This window comes from Polypterus senegalus, chromosome 10 (assembly GCF_016835505.1).
Source record: "Polypterus senegalus isolate Bchr_013 chromosome 10, ASM1683550v1, whole genome shotgun sequence".
Lineage (NCBI taxonomy): Eukaryota > Metazoa > Chordata > Cladistia > Polypteriformes > Polypteridae > Polypterus > Polypterus senegalus.
In genome coordinates, this window is record NC_053163.1 from 125,907,072 (window position 1) to 125,933,932 (window position 26,861).

Sequence of the window (26,861 nt, forward strand, 5' to 3'; positions counted from 1 at the left end):
AGAATGACTGTTTGTCTGCATTGAGAATGGCTCAGCCGATTTACATGGCATTTGATATGTATGTTCGTCTTTCTCGCAGTATAGGCTAACTTTTTTTTGCCCGCATTCTACTGACGAAGGCCGCTTCTTTGTGAAATCTTACTATGCTAAAAATTATTTTCTTACATTTACAGCCCCAAATCCAGGATTCATGCAAACAGAATGTCATGAAAGTTTAGGCATAAATTAATGGCCCCAGGAGGTTAGAGGCCCCCGTTGTTTCTGATGTGTATGTTGCTGTCAAAACAGGGGCACCAGTGCACCACTCTGCCCAGGGGCCTATGATGCTGTTAAGATGGCCCTGCTGTATGTTTGCCAGTTCTGATTGTAGAAAAAGAACCAATTTAATCCAAACGCAGCCAATTCTGAAACCTAAAAACAACTGAACAGCCGTTTGAAACTGTACATTGGAAATTATAGCTCTTCATAGAGGAGGAATATTTTGCACAAAATGAATTAAAAAATGAATAAATATGTAAATCAATAAACGTACTGTGACATGACACATAAATATATGTGTCACAAAATATGTTTTTTGTTGTTTGTTTATTTCATTTTCTGTATAATATTCCTCCAAACATAACATGAAATTTAAAACTGTTTCATTCACTCGTCAAAGATAAGAGGGTGGACTCTAGCAAGAGCTGATGTTTGATGGGTGAATCGGCCGCCGTTCTTGTCTTACTTGACTTGGGAATCCCGTGGCTCAAGTGCCTGATCAAAGGTGCCAAAGAGATGGGATTTTGTCATGGTAAACCTTAAATGTAAGCTCAAGAATCTCATAAGATATGAAATGTTCAACAGATGAAACAGACAAGAGGAAGAGGAAAACGGTGCTTTCGTTCAACAAAGCCAAGAACCATAACCAAAATCAAAGTCAGCAAAACCAAGAAATCTTTGAAGCAGAAAATCAGACACGAAAGTACCCACCAATTTTTATTGAACCTCAAATACCGGATGGCTGCCCTTTATGCTGTTGACAGGTTGTGATCTCCACTCATCTTATGGTGGAAACCACTCTAGCGACAGGTTACAAAACATGGCTACTCCCTAAAAAGCAAGCTGGCTTTGGTGTTTTTACTGAAAATAGCCAAGAGATGAAATGTTGTTTGAAGTACAAGTCAAAGTAAAATGTTATCAAAAATTAAACCTCTATGCCAAAAATAAAAAGTTTAAATTGCAAAGGCCACACACCAAATTGTCCTAAACTTGAATGATTCATGAATGCATGTGCTGATAACACCACTCATCACGTACTCCCAGGTGGTTGTGTGAATACAGTAGCAACATCTGATGTAATGGCTACACAGTGTCGGTGCCCATACACAAAGAAAATGGCATTGTGGGGTAAATACTAAAGCGTTACAGCTTTCTCGAAACAAATGCTAAAGAGAAATAAACACCAGAAATGGATTTCTTGTGTCCAAAAAATCCAAGGTCTTTGCAAAGAAGTCAACTAAACTTCCCCGAAAAGGCAAAGAAAATGAATGAAAGTGTAGGGAAAAAAATCCCAATCTCGGTTCCACTTAAGCTCTCCTACATAAAAGGTTCTTTAGACTAAAACAATATATAAGCATCAGAAATTGACTCATGTAAGCAGGTCCCCATATGGGACATTAGATCATCCTGTCTTAGATTACATAGAGAGATACCTGATGCCACCATCTGAACGTCAGGGGCTCGGTAAGGGTTCACATACTAGAATGATTTCATCCTACTTAGATCAGTTAAACAAAAGACAACGTAACCAAAAAGCTTAATGGACTGAATGTGTGACATAAAGGCTTTGTGCTACAAATGACACCAACCATAACAGTAAGAAAAGATGCAAAACAAATTCACAATTGTCACACATTATTCTCAGGTGAAATCCCATGTCATACCAAGCCTGCTTAATCCTGAGCATTGTCGCGGGGGAGCTGGAGCCTAACCCAGCAAGCAATGGGCGCAAGGCAGGAACAGTCCCCAGACTGGATGCCAGCCTAGCACAGTCCCATGAAATACGAGTACAGCAATGAATTCTGCGGAGTTCAAAACACCTAATGAGAAAAAGAGTAGAAATAAAGACAGGAAACACGAAATATGACATAGTGCAAGTGTTATGGCACCAGCAACAAGTGCAGAAAGGAGAGAAAGGACCAGGATGTGAACAGCAGTATACCCACAATGAAGACTCGAAGCGGAATAATCGAGCTAACAAAGTTTAAGGGAGAGAACTACTCATTGTATGGCAACACGGAAGAAGCTCAAAGCTAGGAAGTTCAATAAAAACACACATGAGAGCTTCTGTTGTGTATCCACAAAGCAGGACAGCATCACATTCATAATGGCCATCTTACATATCGTCATGGAGATGATGAAAACAAATGTGACTTCCAGGGCCACGCCCCTAGCAACCTGTGGCTGCATGTAGCAACGAAGCCACAAAACGACGATGGCATTGCGATAAATGAAAACTACAATAGAATGTTTAGATTTTTACACACCACCTCCTCTGTATGTATAAATCATGCCTAGGAAGTCCAGTTCTTTGCTAGAAAAATGTATACTGTATCTTTCAGAAGAAAATTCCCTGTTCATTACAGCAAGGATGTGAATGAAAGAGTTACATGTTCTTATGGTTTAGTGTGGGGTAAAATACTAGCTGTAGAGTTCTGAACATGCTGTAATCTGGTGGGCGTTATAATAATCAAGACAAGAAGTGACCAAAGCACGAACGAGCATCTGAGTGGCGTGATGTCTAATTTGTGAAATGTTCCTCAGCCAACAGACGGCAGATCTTGTCACATTCTCAAGTCCCAAATGACAAGTTAGAGTCCAAGATGATGACAAAGTTCCTAACTTCTGAGGACAAGGTGCAACCATTAATATTGACACTTAAGTTGCCCACAGATTTAAAAGGAGTCCTGGAACCTATGAGCAAACCTTTTGTTACAAAATCAAGCATTAATGTGAGCCACACAATCAGTTTGTGTGCCTGGTGGAAAGTCAGAGATTTGCTCAGTGTGAACATCATGCTGAATGTCATCAGCATAAAAATGGAACCTTAACCATACTGTCTAATAATCTTATGTGATGGGAGAAGACAAATAATAAATAAGAGTAGGCCAAGTACTGACCACTTTAGTATGCTTTGTATAAGAGAGATGGATAAGGATTTGAGGCTGTCATTAGGCACAAATTGAGCCTAGCAGATAGACAGGACAGAGACCATGGCAATGGTACATCTGTAAGGCCTAAACAAGACTGAGCAACCACAGTGAATGGTACCCTACACCAAAGCCAGTAAAAGATACAGCAGAATAAGAACTGAGTGACAGCTATTGTCAGCAGCCATAAGAAGATAAGCCTTTACCAGGCCTGTAAGTGTCTGGATGGAATTCTTTTTGAGCATTCCAAGAACATAAGAAGAATAGAAGTTTGACAAACATGAGGAAACCATTTAGTCCATGAAGTTTGTTTCTTTAGTTAATAGCTAAACTGGCCCAATATCTCATCCAGATACTTCTTAAAAGACACCAAGGCTTCTGCTTCAACTAAATGGCCGGGTAGTTTCTTCCAGACTCCCAGACCTCTTTGGGTACAGAAGCCTGCCACAATACATTTCATGCCACATGCCAAGTACATGTGTGTGTGAATGAGGGGGTCTTATAGTTGACTGCTGTGGTCTTCTGTCTTGCTTTGAACACAGTGCTGCCTGTGTTGTGACCATCAACTGTATAAAGAATATTTGGTAATGGAAGGTGGGGGGAATAGTAAATCATAGCATTTGAAAAACACAACTTTAGCAAATAAAAAAAAATGATAAAATAAATTATAAAGAAAATGTTTTAAAAATAGGTAGATTCAGAAGTGAGGCCCAGTGAGAAGTCCCCAAACACACAGCCAAAGAGAATGGAGGCTGGTGTGAGAGTTGTGTGGCACACAGCTGAATTGCTTTGAGCCAGCAAAGCACTTCCAGGATTTTGTGACAAGACGTATTTCCATGGCGGCTGTTGACAAACACGCTGCCCACGTAACTCTCTGTGATGTTACAGTGTTTGATAATTTAGATGGCTTAGGGGAGTCAGCCAGAGTGTTACTTCTCATTTGCATACAGAAACCAGTTAAGGTGGGTGCAAACAAAAAAAAACAGAAAATTCAGTCAGCAATGACATTAAACACACCTTTGCTGTTTGGGTTGAAATCCCCACTTTCTGTGTGGGGTTTGGATATTGTTCGAGATGTTTTCTGAGTACTCCAGACATGCACGTTAGGTGGATTGATGACTCCAAATTGGCATTGTGTAGGTGAGTTTACCCAGTGATGAACTGGCACTCTGTCCAAGGGTTCCTACCTGCCTGGGCTCACATGATCCTCAACTGTGATGATCAGGTTGACATAATGCCTATAGCAACTGGTTATATCCTAAAGTCCTGCTGCACATTATATTGCCGTGCTCTATTTTACTGCGTGTTTAAAGTACTTCATGTGTTCATGTAAGTAAATATTGCGTGGTTTAGCCATTTGCTGCCAATGCATTTTAGTTGTGGATTTGTGCATGCACTCTAAGCCTGTGCTCAGTGATGAGCATCATGCAAAATAAATAAATAAATAACAGATGGATTCATATAAACTACTTCATTGTTGATATTACTTCAGTAATAGTTATTGGGTGGCATAGTGGCACATTGATTAGCGCTATTGCCTCACAGCTCCAGAAGACTGAGTTCAAATCCCTTTCGACTCGCTGGCCATGTTCCATTTGCACATCTTCTCAGTGTCTGACTAGATTTAGCTCTGGAGACTCTGGTGTTCTCCCAATGATAATGCACGATATGATTGGTGACACTAAATTGACCCAGTGGCGATGTTTGGATGAGTGTGGCCAGTGATGGGCTGGCACTCCATCGTGGCCAATACTGCAGAATCAGTGTGTGACTCTAGAAATGGTTTAGCAAATGGATTGACATCATCGTCCTTTTACAGTACAGCCTTGCCATCCACCTTAGTAACTCAAGAAGTTGCACCCTCACATGGCTATGATACCAATGATACCTCTCCCCCAACTGGCTATTTTAGTATCACCTGTAGAACCACATGATTGCCCTAAACCTTATTTACTGTATCACATTTAAAAGGTGTCCACCAATGTGCACATGTGAAATTGACGTAGGCCACATTTCACTTCTCTTGATCTTATACACTCCACTGCGTTCGAGATTGAATCGAAGGGCAATTATTGACATAATGACACCCATCAAAGAAAAACCGCAAAGACTAAACTGAACTTTAATTCTAATTCTCAAATCCTCCACTGTCCTGAATGGCCAATGTCTTAGTCTTTTCACATGGCCATCATTTACATGCACTCTGATCTTTCATTATTCTGATCTCTACTTGCTTTCTTTTTAACCATCTCTCAATATCTTTGTGTTCACTGTTCCAAGGCATACCTAATAAAGAATTAAAGGCAGAAGCAAGTATTCCTCACTTACTTTTCATCTTACAATTTAGATTTTTTTTCTTATTAAAAGTCTTCTTGAGCGGCCACCGTATTACCCTTATCTGATGAGTACTGTCAACCCTTAGAGGTGACACAGAAAGACGCAGGCTCGTCCATTCTCACTCAGACTGCTCTGTCTTTCTGAATAAACGTGACGTATGGAAGATCCAGCTTGGAGGAAGATGCCTAGCAACTGCTCTTTGGAGTGATTGCAGCAATCAATGTTAAATAATCGATTAAAAACTAAAAGAAACATGCAGTTTTTAACATACAATACTCCATGGTTGAGATCGAGCTGCAAGAATTACATCCCCAGTGATAGTTCTGCCTGGTGTCATGCATAAATTGTCTCACTGAGGCTATGGATGTGAAGTGATACCTGTGGAGCAGCTTTCACAGTATTCATTATTACTTTGTCCTTAGTCATCCCTTTTGCTTTCTTTTCTTCGAATTACTGAAAATGTTTCAAAGTCGATCTTTCAAGCATGACGATTTGAGTAAGCCATATTGTTGGGAACCTCTGAAAAGGCTGGATGAGAAATGGAAATTCCACAATTCTTCAGTAAGTTATACAAACACACAATTTTAATCACAGCACGTGGATCTTGCCCACAACCCGGGTGTTCCTTTATGAGACAGAAAGCAGGAGGCGGCTGAGAGTAATTAAACGTCTGGCAAGCTCACATGTTCTCTGTCAGTTCATTGCACTTTATTCAGTTTCAGAATAATGGCAAGTTTGCATTTATCCAAGAGCTTCGGGTTCAAAAAAGAAGCACCACTCCACAGGGTGCCAGGTCCACTGCTGCTTTAGCCATTGACTGCTGCAGGGTCATCTCTTTAAAATGATGCAATACTTGGATGCTAGTTTGATTTGCACCACTGTCCACATTAATTCTAATATGAAGACATTACATGTTGCGTCATCATTGGCCCGTATATAGTACGTTACAATGTGGTGCCATTGCAATATGCTTGTGCTCTTCAAAAAAGCCAACAACAATGTAATAAAAATAACTTAAAATTTACCAACAACATTGAAAATATAAATAAAATGATAAAGAGCAGAAGGAAATACTAGTTATTATGCTGTTAGATTTAAGCAACGCCTTTGACACGTTTGTAATTTGCAGCACACTGAATGTCAAAAAGGATGATAAAGCCCTAAAATCATACAAGCCAAATCAAAACTTCACTGACGTTGACCACAAATTAGGCCTCATCCCGGACAGCCTGGCCACAGACACAACAGGCAGGCCTCCAGGTTTGCTAAGACTGAAATTGGAGCACAGGTCGTCAAAAGTTCAAAATACTCAAAAATATATAAAAATGTCCTTCAAAGGAGATGGTAAACCATAGAACCTCTGACTTGAGAAGACAAGCCAATGAGCAATCATTATAAATTGGCCAAAAATGGAAATGGGCAAAAGGGATATGTTTAAACATGCAACCCAAGGCAGACAAGTCCAATCCTCTAACCAGAAAATCAGAATTCAAATGTAAGGAAAAATCTGCAATAGCCACAAAATCCAGTATATTAAGGATTCCAATGATTATTAAAATAACAGAGGGAGGTCAATCTTTTAGTTGCAGGGCCCAAAGCTGTGGGATGGCCTGTATGTTAATATAAGAGATGCCCCTTCAGTCTATGCTTTTAAATCCAGGATGAAGACTCACTGCTTTAGTTTGGCAGACCCTGACCTGCTGATTAGCTGTGCATACTGCACCCTGTTCCTTAGGCATTTGGACATAAATACAACCATGCCAATCCTAATCAAATGTGACTATCCCTTCTCTATTAGGTGTTTCATCGTGGTATCTTGTTGTGACACCTTGTACCACTGCTGCACTACAACAATCAATGGACCTGGGAGGTAATTCTGGCACCACAAAATAGTGAAGACAGATAAAAACAGCCCAGAATCCTCATCGGCCTGCCCCAAGCAAGTCTGACCCCAGGCACACAGTGAGGCATTGGCCCTTCTTACTTATTTGAACTTATCAATTCATTCATTGCAGAGCTCACATTATGATCAAAAGATGCAAATCTGTTAAGGATTCCAAGGATTCATAAAATAATAGTGGGAGGTTGAGCTTTTAGTTACAGGGCCCCAAAGCTGTGGAATAATCGGGCTGCTAATATCAGAGATGGCCCTTTGGTATCAGCCTTTAAATCCCAGCTGAAGACTCACAACTTTAGTCCAGGATACCCTGACTAGAGCTGCCGATTCATTGTGGATGCTGCATCTATGTTTGTTAGTCATTAGGAAAAACATACAACCATGCCAGTCATTATCAACTGTGACTATCCCTCCTCTATTAGGTGTTACTTCTTGGTGTCTTGTTTTGGCACTTTATATTACTGCTACACTACTAAGGTGCTGCTTCTGCCCATGAGAAAAATATCATAGATACTGGTAACCTTGGAATCAAACAATGAAAAGATCCAATATTCTTTTTACAATGTCCAGCACAAACGTACAATACAGGCCAAAAGTTTGGACACACCTCCTCATTCAATGTGTTTTCTTTATTTTCATGACCATTTACATTGGTAGATTCTCAATGAAGGCATCACAACTATGAATGAACACATGTGGAGTTATGTACTTAACAAAAAAAGGTGAAATAACTGAAAACATGTTTTATATTCTAGTTTCTTCAAAATAGCCGCCCTTTGCTCTGATTACTGCTTTGCACACTCTTGGCATTCTCTCGATGAGCTTCAACAGGTAGTCACCTGAAATGGTTTTCACTTCACAGGTGTGCCTGTGCTGGGACCAGCAGTTGTGTTGTGCAGAAGTCAGGTTAGTTGGACGATCATTTATTTTTCAACAGGACAATGACCCCAAACACACCTCCAGGCTGTGTAAGGGCTATTTGACCAAGAAGGAGAGTGATGGAGTGCTGTAAATGGTCATGAAAATAAAGAAAACACATTGAATGAGGAGGTGTGTCCAAACTTTTGGCCTGCACTGTATATAATGTTGCAAAATGTCCAGTAAGCGGTGGCCACCCACTTGGTCTAAGTCACCAGAGCTGTGACTGTGTCGAATTGTAACTGATAGTGATTGTGGATAAAGGTTTATAATCTTCAGAATTCTTTGCATTTATATAGCACATTTCTCGCTACTCAATGCGTTTCAGTGATTGGAGATCACTTCAACCACCACTAATGTGTAGCATTCAGCAGGATGATGTGATGGCAGCCATTTTTTTCTCCAGTACGCTCACCACACATTAGCAGTTAGTTGGTGAAGTGCTGGGAGAGATAGCCAATTAGAGATGGGGGTTGATTAGTTTGCTAGAATGATTAGGCTGTGGTGGGCAATTTAACCTGGACAGCGGGATACACCCTACTCTTTATGAAGGATGCCCAGGGATCTTCTCCTCTTACATCTGCAGACCAGATGTTCTGAAAATTGAAGACTCATGAAGTAATGTCCACCTCTGCAAGTAGCTCTGCCTCTTCTGGTGTGGAAACCATTTAAAGGCTGCAACTACCTCTGGGCTTCAGCCTTGTTAATGTACAAATCATACAGGGATTACCAGCTGGTGACCCAAATCTTTATTTGGGTTTGATGTGATCTTTTACAATATACGCCATGTAATTTGTAAAATCTGTTATTTGCATTTTATCTGTAAACTTGTCACAGTGCCCTGATCTATACACAGTGAACATACAAAAAATAAATTGACTTGTACTGAACTGAATTAATTAACAGGATGCTAGCACTTAGCAATCAAAGTGAGGTGAGCGTAATTATACTTAAACAGATGAGGAGCTCTTTAAAGTCAGCTCTCAACCCTGATAAGTAACAACAGTCATAATCTGCCTCCCTCCATTCATTGCTCAAGAGTGCGGTCTTCACTGCTAAAGCCCCTTCTCATGTGAAGACACTTCTACTTTGCTCTGATTTTCCACAAGTATTTATTGAACTATATTTTAGCATAAAATAAATGCATTTGTGAGTACATGACTTGATATTTGGATTACGTGACACAGGTAACATGAGCTTTCTTCAAGGATGTTTTTTTATTATTTACTGTGGTCCAACATTGGTCTTCATAGATGGCCATTCTATCAGAAACGTTATTCTCCATGAAAACATGAGATTATTTTTTTTTTTCTCAGCCATCACTACATCACAACATATAAAAATATTATTTTGGGGTGGAGTATTTTTTTAAAGTAATCCTGGATTTTCAGTTCTGCTTCTTAAGTATTCATGTGACTACCAGCTATGTTTTCAAACAACTGATGTAACAGACATGCAACATTTAAATTAGAAAGCAAGGGATTGCTAGTTGTTTGTCTCTCAGGTGACAAAAATTTGAAAATATTTAACAGTCTTGGAACAAGTGAAGGTCACCTGATCAAGTGGCCAAACCACCCATTGTCACAAACCATCATATTGTAACTGCAGCCTTTACAAAGTTCTTCTCAGTACATACTGAGGTTTGTATTCATCAAAAGTAAAGTGACCCACAAATCACAAAACCTTTCAATTTCGACTCTTTTGTCTATAAATCAATCCCCCAAGAAAACCCGAGAAATATCAAGGTGATTTTTGGTAAATTTAAGAGAAGCGTTAATAATCCCATTAATGTAAAATGGTTTCCACCACACTATACTCCCATGCTGTACATGGAGACAGTAGAGCCATGAAGCCAAGATGAAGAGGCCTGACGGTACTGGGCATTGCTTCCTTTCCTTTTTAGGTAAAGCCCACTGAAAATCTCTGCTTCATCCTCCAGCTCTTAAATGTGACGCGTCTGATACATCATCAGCTGATATGAAGCAAAACAAGGAAGCCTCCTTAATTACAAAAGGCAATATGAAGACACAGCAAAGCATCATCAAGGCAGCAACAAACAAAACAACAGACAAATTGAATACAAATTGGGTTTCAAGAAATTAAACATGGAACATTTTCCAAAACCTTATCAAAATAAATGAAACCTGCTGAAGATCCTGATGCTTCACAAAAGCTACAGGTGAGCATATTTTTGGATCATTTTGCAGACTTAAACCTTACAAAAGGCATCCAGTTCCATACTGATTAACAATTCAGTGCATAGGCTAAAGGGATCTCACAAAAGTACAACAAAGATCCACTTATTCAGAATTAATGCAAAGTTGATCCATTTTTAAATTGCTTTCCCAGGGCACCTTATCCCAGAAGACACAGGCACAACACAGATGTAGATCCTGAAATGCACATCAAACCAGCTTGGTTCAGACAAACAGCAAACATGTAATCATCTGTTTCCATTTTCAAAAAGCTTTTAATATTATGCAGCAATGAACATTATTCCAAAGGTCAGTACCATTAGTTGTATTTATGGAAGTGGAAGGTGGACTGACGACAAAGCATTGAGAACAGAGGAGAATGATCCAGATGAGATGAGGAGTCACAGCTCTCTGCTCGGACTTGGACTTTTTTTAATTTATATAAAATAAAGCTGGTTCAGGTAAGTAAGTAAGCTTGAAACTTTTACAAATGACCCCTTAATTGGAAGGCAGGTATTTACTGAAGATCAATCAATAAACTTAGCAGACACATGGAAAATAAAAATAAATATAGAAAAGTTTGAAATGCCTCACACACACAAAAGGAACATTAATGATAATCATGGGACACAGGCCTAAAGGATTTGTGAGGTTTATATTGATTCTGATTCTCCAGGCAAGAGCAATTCAGAAGGTAAGCAAAATGTGAAGGTATATTGGAAAGACTGTTACACACTCACTGAGCAAATTATTAGGAACACTGTACTAATACTGGTCAGGGCCTCCTTTTGCTCAGGCCTCAGTTCTTCATGGTATTGATTCTGCAAGATATCAGAAACATTCCTTTGAGATTCTGATCCATGTTAACATGAGCGCATCGCACAATGTCTGTTGATTTGTCAGCTGCACATTCATTCTGCTAATGTCCCTCTCTACCACATCCCAAAGGTGTTCTGCTGGATTCAGATCTACTGACTGGTAAGGCGCCTGAAGAACACTGAACTCATTGCCATGTTCATGAAACCTGTTTGCTTTGTGACATGGTGCATTATCATGCTGGAAGGAGCCACTAAAAGCCAGGTAAATTGTGGCCATGAAGGGGTGTGCATGGTCAGCAACAATACGCAAGAAGGTTGTGGCATTCAAGCAATGATTGTTTGGTATTACCAGGCCCAATGTGTGCCAGGAAAACATTCCTCACACCATTACTCAACCATTACCAGCCTGGAATGATGACTCAAGGCAGGTTGGGTGCTTGGATTCATGCTGTTTATACCAAAGTTCGGACCCTACAATCTGTGTGCCATCCATCCATCCATCTTCTTCTGCTCATCCGAGGTCGTGTCGCGGGGGCAGCAGCTTGAGCAGAGAGGCCCAGACTTCCCTCTCCCCGGCCACTTCTTCTAGCTCTTCCTGGAGAATCCCAAGGCGTTCCCAGGCCAGCCGGGAGACATAGTCCCTCCAGCATGTCCTGGGTCTTCCCCGGGGCCTCCTCCCGGGTGGACGTGCTCGGAACACCTCACCAGGGAGGTGTCCAGGAGGTATCCTGATCAGATGCCCGAGCCACCTCATCTGACTCCTCTCGATGCGGAGGAGCAGTGCCTCTACTCTGAGCCCCTCAATCTGTGTGCATTAGCAGCAATTGAGATTCATCAGACCCAGATATATTTTTCCAGTCTTCAACTGCCCAATTTTGTTGAGACTGTGCCCCTTGCAGCCTCAGGTTTCTGTTCTTAGCTGACAGGAGACAAACTCGATGTGGTCTTCTGCTGTTGTAGCCCACCCACCTCAAGGTTCGACATATGGCGCATGTCGAGATGCTTTTCTGCTCTACACAGTCATACAGAGTGGTAATCTGAGTTGCCGTAGCCTTTCTGTCAGCTCAAAGCAGTCTGGTCATTTTCATCTGATCTCTTTCATCATCAAGGCATTTCTGTCCACAAACATTCACTCAGTGGATGTTTTTGGTTTATTACACCATTTGGAGAGTGTTGTGTGTAAAAATCTTAGGAGATCAGCAGGTACATAAATACTTAAAACACGCTTGTATGGGACCGACAATCAATCCACAGTCAAATCACTGAGGTCACATTTGTTCCCCATTCTAGTGTTTGATGTGAGCATTAAACTGACGCTTCTGACCTGTATCTGTATGAGTTTATGTATTGCACTGCTGCCACATGATTGGTTGATCCATTAATTACGTGGATTAGCTGGAGTACAGGTGTTCTTAATAATGTGCTCAGTGAGTGTAAGACAAGAGATGTCGTGTTCAGACAGTATAATGCTCCAGTAAGGCTTGCTCTTGGGGTCTTGTGTGCTCTTCCAGTTAACAGATCCAAAAGGACACAGAAGCTCAAAAAGATGTGCAGAGTAGAGTGGACTAAAGGTCATGTCCTACTTTGACAGGCCAAGGGGGGAAGAAACCTCTCTAGTCTTGAGCAGAGAAGGTCACATAGAGACTTAACTCAGGTCTTCAAAATTCTAATCAAGGCCTCCATAGTTCTCAGTTGAATTCTTCTTTCAGTGAAATTGTGAATCATAAACTTTTGGCCAATTAGGAAGCACTCTTTAAGATAAAGAGTCATAAACATCAGTGGTGAATGACAGAGCCATGCGGTTGAAGCAGACACCCAAGTGACTTTTAAAAGCAGTTCTAGATGAGACAGACGGAAGGCTTAGAAATCAGCTAAGCAAATGAGCTTAATGAACTGAATGAACTCCTCTCACTTGTAAAATCTCAGGTGTTCATTGGGTTGCAGGGTGCATGCAACATCCAGTCAAGCATAATTTTAATTACAGAATGAATTTGAAAAGGCATGAAAAACAAGAGAAATTCTAAAATGTCAAAGTTGAAATGCTCGACTCTTGTCATTAGCATTTCCATCCCTCCGTCCGTTTTCTGAACCTGCTTCGTTCAAACTTAGCAACATCAGCAGGATAAATCCTTCATTTTACTGATTAACGTAAGGCCCTTCTGTTTACTGTAATGGACTGGCTTCTTTTACAGATTTGATTCCTGCCTTGTGCCCAACTGCATTAAGTAGGTGACCGGTTGAGCATTTATCATTTGAAGGTGGGAGAGAGTATCATGGAGCCCAGAAGAAACCCCCACTGAGGTAGGGAGGACCTTCAAACTTCATACATTAATTGGGCTGGGATTTGAACCCCATGTCCTAGAGCTGTGAGGCAGCCCTCTTTCTCCATGAGATCCCATTTTGTATTTTTGTTTTCAGAAACAAAGGAAATTGGTAATACTAGCAAAATAATCATGGAGAGTTTTTTAATTGCTAATATTTACAAGGAATCTTAAGCATTAACAACAAAAGAAAATGCAAAATAGGTGGGAGACATGTTCTTATGTAAATTCAGAGGTAGTCAGCCATGAGACAGAATATGCTGTATATTGTTATTGATATTTTACATTATAATAACCTTCAGGTAGAATCTTGTCAAGACCCCGAGAGAACAAATGATCAAGTCAGCTCTGGTAAAGTCTCCAGGGACGCTCAGTAGAAAATCCATAAGAAAACGGAACACCAAATATCTCTGATGTCTCTCCTGCTTTTTAACGACAAACTGTGAGACTAATAATAAAGCGTAAGCCACTGTGTGCTGTGGTGGGCAGGATTAGCCCCCTAAGTTTGCTTTGTTAGAGATAATAAAGCTTTAATGCACTGACTCTCAATAGTGAAATCACACAGAATCGAGGGCTGTAGCAAACGTGGCATCATCCACATCACATGGACTGTATTAGGCAAAATCAATAGGAACACTAGGAAACAATGAAAATGATTGATTTGTTGGTTCCAAGAAGTAATTAGATTTAATGTTTAGAAATTATTAAAATATGGCCGCATGAACCTGTAGAAAATGTGGCATTGTAGCTAAATTAAAGAACTGTGATGCCAATTCTGCCATTGTGTAAGCTTGGGAGAGCTGTGCTAACAAGTCATTGCTCCTACATTACAAATGTCTTCAGAGCATAACATTTGTTTTTGAAGCTACTTTGGATTAAGGTACTTGCTACTTTAATAAATGGAAGACAGGAGAAATGGGAGATTCTTCATCTGATCTGTTAATCTATCCATAAATTGTCAAACCTTTAAGATCTAATCCTAAATCATGGTTTGCCCAGTGGCTCTGTTTGCAAGACAGAAAGCACCTGTATCAGAGTGAACACTCACACTCACGTGGGGCCAAATTAGTCAAAAGTCAATCCAACCTGAACATCTTTGGGGTGTGTGAGGAAAACCTGAGCATCCAGAGGGGAACCCAATAAAAACACAAGGACTCCTCACAGAAAGTGACCAAAATCAGGACTCTGGAGCAGTGGTGCACAATGCTAACCACGGGGTCACCTGACCCGTTAATTCAGTGTGTCTACAAAAGGTAGAAAATGAGGTGATGCTGTAAAAATGCTGGAAGGTTGCTCAGCTCTCTAATATAAACCAGTTTCACAAAGGAAGCCCAGCAAACATGTTAAGTCAAGCAAGCAAGAAGGGATAAGCACTGAAAGACTACACTGCAAGAAAACACAATAAATAAGTGCTTTACTTTAGGCTAGCTCACATTTAAGAGATGTGGTACATATAATTTTCATAAATATATTAATGATATTCTCTGTAATACTCTTATTGTTAGATAACTGTGGGGAAATTCTGAAAACTTACATGATCACACAAAGAGCAAACCATTTTCACAAAGACGGATGTCATCACTAATCACTAAGGTGGGTCAGCACTCCTCATTTCCAAAAAATGCACAGAGGATACTCTGACATCCCACTGGGAACACTAAATATCTTTGTGAGTTTTTCATTATGTGTGTCACTTATCTGATTGCCTGCTTTACAATCACGAGAAAAAGTCGACACCCTGACTTTCTCTCAATTCTTTAACATTTTTTTGTCCTGTGCTTGAATTAGTAAAAATATTTTTATTTTGTGTCCTGATTTGTATTTTTTCTTGTACAGGACAACAATCAAGACAGCTCTTGCTAAACATACAGCTAAACTGTTCTCAAAAAGCAAAAGGTACACAAGATATACAGTAGAAGGTATAATCCAGCATGCATGAGTCAAATCCCAGTGTGACTTGCCAAACTAGATTTGAGCATAGAAGAATCAGACATGTCATCTAAAGATAGGCCTGATGAAAGTATAACTTTCTTAACACAATTAAGTTAATTTATAACAATGATGCTGCAAAAAAAAAAAACTTTCCTGGTTTTAATTATATTAATTTAAGAAGTAGACTAAGGTGTTATCTTTCTGTCCACTGCATGTGTTCTGATATTACTTGAGAAATATACTGCAATGTATCAAGGAACCAACTGTTTTAATCACAACCTTTGCATTGTAAATGTTTTGCCAGTCAGCAATGACAGTCAAGTTGTTTTACAATGCACATATAGGAGCCATTTGTCTAAGAAGCTAAAAAATATGAACAAATTTAAAAAAGGGATCAGCTCATCTTAGGTAAAGCTGTTCTCTAGTGATAGATAGATAGATAGATAGATAGATAGATAGATAGATAGATAGATAGATAGATAGATAGATAGATAGATAGATAGATAGATAGATGAAAGGCACTATATAACAGATAGATAGATAGATAGATAGATAGATAGATAGATAGATAGATAGATAGATAGATAGATAGATAGATAGATAGATAGATAGATAGATAGATAGATAGATAGATAGATAGATAGATAGATAGATAGAAAAACATGTAAAATCTAATGTTTTTAGACGTTGTTCCTTCTGCAAGCATTCTTAGATACTGAGGTCTTATCAGTACATCAGTGTATCATTAGTTTAATGACAGGCCCATCAAATGAATGTAATATATGACCTCACGACCCTGAATTGGAATGAGATGGGTCAGAAAATGAATGAAAAAACTTCAGACATGACAGTAAAGATGCGGTTTAAGACAACCAGCTAATTAAAAAGGCAGGTTAAGTTATCGCAAACACACCACATATATATACACACAGTGTGGTCCAGATTCCAGATGAAATTGCACAATTAGATCTGGACCGCCCTGTACATATATATATATATATATATATATATATATATATATATATATATATATATATATATATATATATATATATATATATATATATATATATACAAAATAAATGGTACAGATCCACTACAGACATTTTATCATATTACACAAGTAGCATAACATATATAACAGTAAAAGACATATACCACCCAATATGGAACAATCATATTGTATTTAAATAAACACGGGGACAAGATACAATTTACATACCAATAAACAAAACCATGTACAGAATCAAGATCATATAAACCAAAATAAATGTGACCAACAAGATCTCCTAACAGCTGACAAGAGTCAACAACAGTTAAATAAATGTTGTCAGTCACACATAGATCTAATAAATATATACTAATGAAGATATAATAATAAAGATATATAGATATGTTTCGAGGAACCTCCTCTTCTTCAGGGCTGAGAAACCAAGTAGGAAACTATGATACAATAACAGACACTCACAGATGTAGGTCCACAGTAACTAAATTTCCCAGGAATGACAACTCATCCACGATCACAATACAATTTGAAACACTCTTGTCCTAAATCCTTATAAGTGGCTCAAATAAAACTTAATCCATCATGTAACTCAAGAAGCCCATCAACTATCTAAACAGGAGTAATAACTGGAGGAACTGGAAGGTTCAGTTATGGGACAGACAGTATGCGACGGTATATGAAGACAAGACTGAGTGCCATTATGAACAATACTACACATCCTATACTTTCAGCAAATTGTTCAGCAAATGTGTGTCAAGAAACACTGCTAGTGGCTCCATTATACCAACAGCAATATGCCTGCATTAATATCTTACTGTGACTGCTCTTGTATGAATAGCCTAGGCAGAAGTTTTCTTTCCTTTAAGTTTTTTTTGGCGTGCATTTGTTTGTCATAATATATTTTATTTACTTATTTAGCTACTGAACAGTACACTTATCATCTATCTACGTATTTCTCATATGTAATGTATCTCATGCTACATATCTACCATAGTCCAATATAGTGGCTTTCGTGTATACAGTATCTATCTATCTATCTATCTATCTATCTATCTATCTATCTATCTATCTATCTATTTATCTATCTATCTATCTCACAGTTAACACTTTACTAAGTAACACATGTCCCCCATCCCTGACTAATAAGCAGTACTGCAAACTGCATCTTTGCATTGATGTGGCCAGCAAGTGATCATCTTTCCAAAGGGAGCGCCTGACATGAGCAATGTCACTTACCAAAACTCAAAACAGATTTTCTATGCAGCAGCTGTTTTCAACCAAGATGATTTCCGGAATGACTGAATTAGATTTTCCCGGAGATCTGGATGCTCACTGACCAGTTGTTGCCTCTTTTAAGTCCATCTGCCGCTGTGGGCAGAGGTAAATCAGTGTGACATAACCCCAGGAAGCTTGTGTCCTATTGTTTCAAGCAGCCACCCACTGATGTGCTTTTTTGTCACAGTGAACATTTTAAATGACATAAATCAAAAAGATAAGAGAGCTATTAATGAAAAATAGAGCCCTACTCTAGAGGCAGCTCTCTGTATTCCCAGATTTCCTTTTTTATCAACCTGACACCTAATTTAGAGTAGAGCCACCGAGACTATGGCAAGCATTCAAGCACAAAGAACCCAATTTTTCCTGAAATATGCACACACGTAGCTCCCCGGTTTAGACATATTGTACTAATTGGCTGATTTGTTGTTTAAGCTAACCAAGCTGAGTTTAGATACAGAAAACTTTGCTGTTCTATTATTAATGCTGGAAATGTGATTTATTTTATCAAGCACATGTTTCTTATAAATGGAGGCTTTCTGCAGCAAGCTTGTAGGTACAACATAAGCTCATAAAGAATTAAACAAATGACATTTTCACTTGGTTTCACTATTAATAATATGAATTCTTTATAGTTATTTTTTTTAGTTAGTAATATGAATGAGATGCAAATACAGTAGCATATTAAAAAAACCAAACACCTGACATGACAGCTCCCCACATTTCATTCATCTATGCCTTCCTATTTTACCGTTACGCATTTCATTTTTAAAAAGCCTTTTTTTTTCATTTTCCATCAACAGTACTCACCCGAATGTCTAGCACTAGGAGGGTGTGGATGCTGCAGGGACAGAGAGACAATCTCACATTGCCTTTGTCTGGCTTTCAGACTACTTCTGTGAGGCTGCCAGTGATCACTGCTGGGTCCTAATGGCCGCCATGTATCCAGGCTGAAATTCTTACATGCACGTTCAATTCACATGCGGCACATCGCCACTCTCCAGCACCATATTAAACAAGCAAGCACAATTACAATTTACATAATAATATACTTAAGTCAGGTTCACAGGGGGCCATAACTTATCATGACAGCACTGGGTGCAAGGCAATAACCCGCCTTAGACAGGGTGGAAGTCCCCCATAGAGCTCATTCACTCACTCACACACCCGCACAGAGCCAGTTAACCCAAAATGCATGTCTTTGAGAAGGAACACCAGAGGAGCACACAAATACAATGTGGAGCCTGAGCAGCCGACATCCGGGGGCAGGATTTGACTGCTGGATCCATGAAGCACCAGGGTAACTCACTGAGCCACCATGCCTCACATGATACTATTATTACTGAATGTCTTTATTCAATGTAAATAATTATTAGTTTATTTCTTTTCATTTTGCTTTCTTTAATTGTTGAAGTTCAATGTATTACTGTCAATATTTGTTTCTATTAGAGAAAAAGGTTTTACTCGCACTTTATGATACTGTATGTCTAATCTTTGTACAATGAGAGCATCATATTAAGGCCCCTGCGGTGGGCTGGCGCCCTGCCTGGGGTTTGTTTCCTGCCTTGCTCCCTGTGTTGGCTGGGATTGGCTCCAGCAGACCCCCGTGACCCTGTAGTTGGGATATAGCAGGTTGGCTAATGGATGGATGGATATTAAGGCCCTGATCCAACTTCCAATTTTTAAAATATTTTTATTTTCTTAATTTCATTACACTATTAAACAACACTGTGGTCTTTTAAAAGATTGACTGACCAGAATTAATCTGATAAAAACAAAATTTCAATATACCATTGAAATGGAAAATAGATGCTGACCTTTCAGCCCGGTTTGGGGGTGTTAAAGTGTCCCCAACAGGCAGTTGGTCAGCTAGTCTGCTTGTTCAGTAGCAAGTCATTTGCTAGGCCCCACCCACTGCCAGGTCATTAAATATTAATAAGCCCCTCTTGAGACCCGCCCTCTGGATGCCACACCTACCTGCTAGTGAGCCCCCATTATCTCCTGATTCTGAGATTATTTAATATACATTTGTTCCCTACATTTCAATTTAATTCCAAAGACTTGTCTCTAGGGTCAGGTGAAGTGTATTTGTAGTGTCATCTGAGCTGAGTGACGTCTGGTGGCTTGAAGCTCAGCTGCACATTGGTGACCTGCTATTGATTTAAGTGGACACCCTCCGCATTTTAAGCAGCAATTGTACACGTGACTGGGCCCCCTAGTGGTTGGTATCTAAAGCATCGTGCTCAGAGCATAAGAACATGTGAGAGGAGATCATTCAGCCCCTCAAGCTCATTTGTTTAGCTAAGCTGTGTCAGCATTTCATTCAGATGCCTGTTAAAGGTTGTCAAGATTTCTCCTTCATCTCCATGTTCCGGTAGTTTGTTCCTGATTCACACAACTCTTTGAGTAAAGAAGCGCTTCCTGGCTTTAATCCTAAATGCATCCATCCATCTATCCATTATCCAACCCGCTATATCCTAACTACAGGGTCTGCTGGAGCCAATCCCAACCAACACAGTGCGCAAGGCAGGAAACAAACCCCTGGCAGGGCACCAGCTCACCGCAGGGCACAGACACACACACACACCCACACACCAATGCACCTAACCTGCGTGTCTTTGGACTGTGGGAGGAAACCGGAGCACCAGGAGGAAACCCACGCAGATACGGGGAGAACAAGCAAACTCCATACAGAGAGGACCCGTGAAGCGAACCCGGGTCTCCTAACTGCGAGGCGGCAGAGCTACCCACTGCACCACCGTGCCTAAATTCACTTCCTCTTAATTTCCACAGATCTACTTGAGTACATGACTTATTATTAAGTTGAAAGAATTGAGCTGAATCTATTAATTTATCAATTTATTTTGTCAGTATCTTTAAGAATTTTGAAGACCTGGATTAGGTCCCCACTGCAGTCTCTTCTGCTTGACACTAAACAGGTTAAATTCTCTGACTTTGTCCCAGTAGGACATGTCCGTAAGCACTCAAATGCTTTTGGTTGCTCCACTTTTCCAGCGTATGAGGTATGCTGGAACAGAACTTGTGCACCTGGTGATTCCTTTTGCCAAACGCAGACAACTAGAGACATTATGGCTTTGCCCGCGTGCAATGACACTCTCCCACTGGGCCTTTGAGGTCATCCTTTTAAAAAAATTTAATACACCTAAACTTTTAAACAGTGAGGCAACTTGTAAAGCAGTCCTTAGTTAACTCAAATGTGATAGCTTGGCTTGTCCTGCTGGGAAGATGTTGGCAGGTATGGCCTGGGCACTGAACTGGCACAGAAGAGAAACGGGAAAGACAGTCAGTGTATGCATGAAGTAACATTCAGGGGCTTTTGGTGACTTAGCTATCTGATTTTTGCATTTTATATTTTTAGTTACTTCATCAAAGAGTCAGTTATGCTTATTAAGTATTTCTGTAGCAGTGAGGCACACTCACAAATAATTGTGATAATATATGTTACTGGAACTATGTAAATACATGCTCTTTAACAGCACCTTCCAGTGATTCAACTGCTTTCATAGACAGCAGAGTCCAATTTAAGTGATGTAAAAATGGCCTTAACTGACGTCCTATTGTTAGTCATTGGTCATGGAGGGGCTGTGACTAATTGTGCATTTCATTTTTATATCATAACATTTTTGAAAGAAGTACCTTTAGAAGAGTTTAAATCTCCCTTTAAGTCTCAAGGTAAAATTAATGGCTGGTTGGACCGTGATGCCGAATAAATAAAGTGTCAGAGAAATGCTGGACTATTATATTATGAAGATAATGCAGCCATGAAGTTGTTTTTAGTTCAGCATAAATCCTGAGTACATATTCAATCAATGTATGGTTACAGGGTGACGCTGGCATAATTCCCTTCCTATTACCTTAATTCCCTACATTATGACTTTAATCATTTCTTTATACTTTTATGGTAAACGTACCTGAAGCAGCCGGAGAGAGAAGCTGCTGTAGCAGCACCTTAGATGCGCCTCCCCTGGAGTTTCACTAACTGGTATATGAAATGTGTTGTGATCTCAAGAGCAGCTGTTCAGTGAGTAAAAGTAGAAAATGTACAAAGGATGAAATCTGAAATGATGTCTCAAAGAAAATACGAATATAGGAAACTAATGTGTAATTGAAGAAACACGCAATGTTTTATCTGGTTTGAGGCAGATGGCTTCACCTGTGGTTTCCATATTTAGATATTTCAAAGATTACAATTTGTTCCATTCACAATGTCTTAGTGAAATTTTATCTTTCCCAAATAAGAATACGTATGACATTTTTTTTTTAAATCAGTCAACCAAGAGCCTAGTATGTTTGATCTGGAGACACAAATGGACAAGGTGACCACAGAAGGTTTTCTCATCATTTGTGAACACACCTAAAAATGAGCAAAACTGGAAGGCTACAGAGAAACTGTATTTCAGTCATTAGCAATAGTCTGTAGCTTCATTGTCTACCATCAGGTTCCTCAAGTGGGGAAAATGCTGATTTAGAAATGATCTGGAAAAATTCATTTTAAGGAAGAAATTGGGGGCTAATGAGATACGTAGGTGTATCCTCCTGGGATAGCTGGAATTTTATTGTTTGTTTTTTGAGAAAGTGAGTAGAAGCATGAAACCTCTGGAAAACCTCTGATTTTGGAAGCCATCCCAGTTGTGTAAGATTTTCCAGGAAGGATATACAGGTTAAAAAGCTATATCCTGTCAGAGCTCCAATGAGTTTAAAGATGGTACTTACTGGTGTGTTGGCTGAAGGATGCACAGACTGCCACGCAGTAAGGAGATCAAGGGTTAACGTCCCGAGTCCCCCCTGCATGGAGAGTACTTTGAGTGGTGAGAAAAGCACTATATAACCGTAGGGAATTATTATTATTATTATTATTATTATTATTATTATTATTATTATTATTATTATTATTATTATCTGAACAAGCAAGGAGAGAGAAAATGTCTTGTGGTTAATTGAGTAGAGTTGAGGTGGGGCAGCCAACCCACAAAAAAGTCAGACCAGTGCCTTGCATGAGAAGGCTCAATAGCAGCAGATTTCCATTGTGTTATGAACTGAAGTGACTGTTTAATAATTATTTATAATTATTTCTCTTTGTGTCTATGCTTAGTTTAAACACATTATATTTTAGGCTAATTTTTCACTGTTCCAGACACTAGGCGAGTGTTTTGCTATCAGGAACACAACATGGCAAAATGGTAAGTAGACTTCTGTCACAAACATACGCTTTGGGGACTCCTTAAAGGCTCTGGTGGTGGTAACTCTTTGCCAATCCACCCTAGATGCACTGCATACTAATACTTCTTCTCTTCCTTCCTCTGCAGACTAGATGATTGAAAACTTTACCGCCTGTTATGATCTGGGGAGTCCTGAAGGCACTTTCCAAAGTTGCCCACTAGAGGGGGAAAATACCGTCAAATACCCCGAATAGCTATCTGAAGGGCCGAGGCAAATCTTTATTAAAATAAATGGTTTATTTTAGCAAAAAGGCTGTGCAAGTCCCAAAGCTCCAAAGAGCACAAAAGGCAAGGTAATACACAGCAAATAGTTCCAATACAGAATTCAGAAGTGTGGATAAAAACAGAGCAGAGGTTTAAAAAATCAATAATCACAGTCCCAAAACGAAATCTTCAAAGATGAAACTGAAAAAGCTGAAAAAGAAAGCATGGGGTTGAAAATCCGGAAAACAATAGCAATAACACCGAAACTCATAAAAATTCTCCATTCCATAGTACGCTCAATGAACTGCTGGGAACAATGGCAGGCTCTACCTTAAATGGGGTGGAGGGCCATTCCTGGCAGTGATTGGCAGGAGGGACCTGCCCCTAGGGGAGCCACCCACAAGACACAAGGAACATTAGCTAGGCCACGCCCCTTTCCCAACACACACACACACACAAAGATACAATATAAAGAAAAAAATCATTAATAGAAATACATAATACAAAATTAAACCATATAGGCATGAAAAAAAACTGTGAACACTGGCTAGGGTAAAAATGCAGACTGAAACGTGACTACACCTCTGATGTCACTTCGGGTGTCCCTTCCGCCTTGGCCGGTATTTAATTGGAAGTTTCACCATTTTGGGCTGTCTATTTTTCAGACTCGTGTTTTCAGAGACATTGTTTTTTTGCTGAAAAACATTTTATTGTTTTATATTTACAATAAATGGGGTCGTGATGTTGCCCCTAACCTTTATCTATCTTTGTCTTCCTTTACACCTCTAACTGAACAAAAACCTCACCAGGACCTCACTGGTCAGCCTCTTAAACAGACCTCACCTCAGGCAGTCTGACCCTAAACTTAAAAGACCTGCACTGGCCCAAAATGGACCACAATATGCTTTCCACAAGAGAGGAAAGTCAATAACATCTGACATTTAAGGACAGAGACAAAACAATGTCCCTTAAATTCAAGGTATTTATTAAAAAGAAAAAAAAGAAATAAACAAGAAAAAAGCAAAAAGGGTAGATTTAAAATTGAAATTCAAGGCATACAAGTCCAAACAAGGCTAAACCAAAGAAGAGATCAAAAAGTGCACAAAATCAAAAAATCCAAACAGCACTTGGAGGAATGACAAACACTCCACAAGTTCTCAATGAACTTCTGCCAGTCTGAACTCCCAGTAAGAACAGAAAGGTGGAGACCGTGATGTCATAGTGGCTCCGCCTCTAGGGTGGTTCCATCCACATGACAAAAAGAATGTAGCTTAAAAACCCACACATACAAAACATAGTAATTAAAACATTGGTAACTAGACGTAACAAAGGCTTCTTTTGGTATTCATATCACTTATAGGACATCAGTCGGTAGGGCAGCATATTGACGTAATGGTAAAATCACTTGGTAATATGAAGGATTCACTGATCTTATACTAAATATGTAACATCAAGATGATTGTGTTTCAGCTGAGCCACCTCAGACGACTCCAATGTGATATTTTGTTAGTCAGTCACATTGCCGAAATGAATAAACACTTTACTGCTGCTTGTAAGTGTTTAGAAGGCCCAAAAGAAGTGTTTGTTAAGGTCTTGTTACATTATAGGAAATAACTAATACGTGTATTTTTGCAGTACCTAGTGTTAGCAAAGAAGATTTAAATAAAGAAATATTAACTAAATTTACATAAAAACAAGAAATACTTGAAAATGAATACTTTAGCAATAACAGAAATAACAACAAAATGGAAAATAGCCACAAGCCAAGGAACTGTAACAGAACTGTTATTGACGTCATTGCTTTATCTAAAGCTTCCATTTAAATCATAAAAAGAGAATAAATGCATTTTCTTTGTGCATCCATACAGTGACTACTGCAAGGCTGAGGTGATGTGGCTAATTTTTTGATTTGAGAAATAATTAGTTAATAATTACTACAGACATTTTGAGACTGAGTAAAAAGCCTTCTAAAGCTTTAGTGATGAGTAAAATCCTCCAGAAAATGACAATCTGTGTGCCAGGTGATCAAAAAATGAAACAGTTTAGCATTCAAATGGTGCAGAATAAAGACGCTATGTTTAGATAAACTGCGCAATGTGAAATACCTTCAAAGACACCTAGGCAGGGCGACGCTTCTTCTGACAGAGGGTTGACTCTGCGTCTGGCTAATCTTTTAATCCACCCCTTTCATTTCTCACATTGCCACTTATCACCCCAAACCCAGCTCGTTGCTCTTTTTTTGGTTTGTTCCCCCTCTCTCCGCCCCTCTATCACAGCTGTGCCGCGGTGCAGACAACTTTCTTTCTTTCTTTATCCTTCACACTTCTGAAGACAATGCATTTGCTTCCCTTCCCCCAAGCCACAGTTGCACTCATTGGCAGCTGCTTTTATTTCTGAATATTATATTGCCTGATTTGTAATTATAAATAGATGAAAACTAAATAATCGCAGTAGTATGCACAGGAAGGGATTAATCCTTGTTTTCTTAGCACTGCTGCTTCACGGCCCCAGAGTTCTGGGCTCAAATCACAACCCACACTCTGTCTGGGCAAACTCTGGTTCTTTTCCGTGTGTTTTTCTCGAACACCATCTATTTTGGTCCCACGTCCAAAAGCACAGTCAGACTAAACTGACTTTGTGTGATGGCTTGATGCCCATCTAGTTGAGGTTTCTACTTCGCACTTTTTATTATTGGGATAAGCTCCAGCAGTCTTGAATTGGGTTAAGCAGGTGTGGCAATGGATTATGGGGAGACTTCCACACTAGCATATGGTGTGTTAATTCACGTGTAATAAAGAGACAGTGGATGTTGATAAAACATCCATCCTCTAACCCCCTGAATCCGAACACAGGGATCTGCTGGAGCCAATCCCAGCCAACACAGGGCACAAGGCAGGAACCGATCCTGGGCAGGGTGCCAACCCACCACAAGACACACACAAACACACCCACTAGGGCCAATTTAGAATCGCCAATCCACCTAACCTGCATGTCTTTGGATCGTGGGAGGAAACCCACACAGACACGGGGAGAACATGCAAACTCCACACAGGGAGGACCCGGGAAGTGAACCCAGATCTCCTAACTGCGAGGCAGCAGTGCTACCACTGCGCCACCATGCCACCCATTGTTGATAAAACAGAGAAATAAAAAAAAAAGGTTCATGAAGCATTTAACACAGACAGTTAGATACTGTACTATATTAGCTAAACTGAGAGCAAAGTGAAAACCATCAAAGATGCACATCAGCACTTCTGCTTTCAGTCATAAGCAAAGCTTCATTAGCTTGAAAGACAACACGTCAACGGCCATGTTGGCATCATCGGACCTCCGTGACAAAATGACAATTGCTTTAGGAATGAAACTTTAGAATGGCCAGGAGGGAATGGATGGGAATTTGGCCTGATTTAACATCATTTTGTTTTTTTGAACTAATGAAGACAACGGGCCCTAGAGGTTTATTTTCTCCAGGACTTGGCTTCCCAAAATTTTTGTTTCTCTTTTCATTGCCTTCTGACCGTCGTTGTTAC

The 26,861-nt window shown here is 39.6% G+C and overlaps 1 protein-coding gene across 3 annotated transcripts in view; it reads right to left on the reverse strand.

Moving 5' to 3' along the window:
- The window catches only part of LOC120537530 (neuronal migration protein doublecortin-like), a 182,386-nt gene extending 156,895 nt beyond the window's left edge, over positions 1-25,491 (reverse strand). Inside the window, exon 1 of one of the 3 annotated variants that reach the window (XM_039766540.1) lies at positions 25,437-25,491. The gene's annotated coding sequence lies outside the window, so the exon portion shown is untranslated. Of the gene's footprint in view, positions 1-17,848; positions 17,924-18,697; positions 18,779-25,436 lie in introns of those variants that run through there. The other 2 variants (XM_039766539.1, XM_039766541.1) reach the window with 2 other exon arrangements.
- Between the last annotated feature and the right edge of the window lie 1,370 nt (positions 25,492-26,861).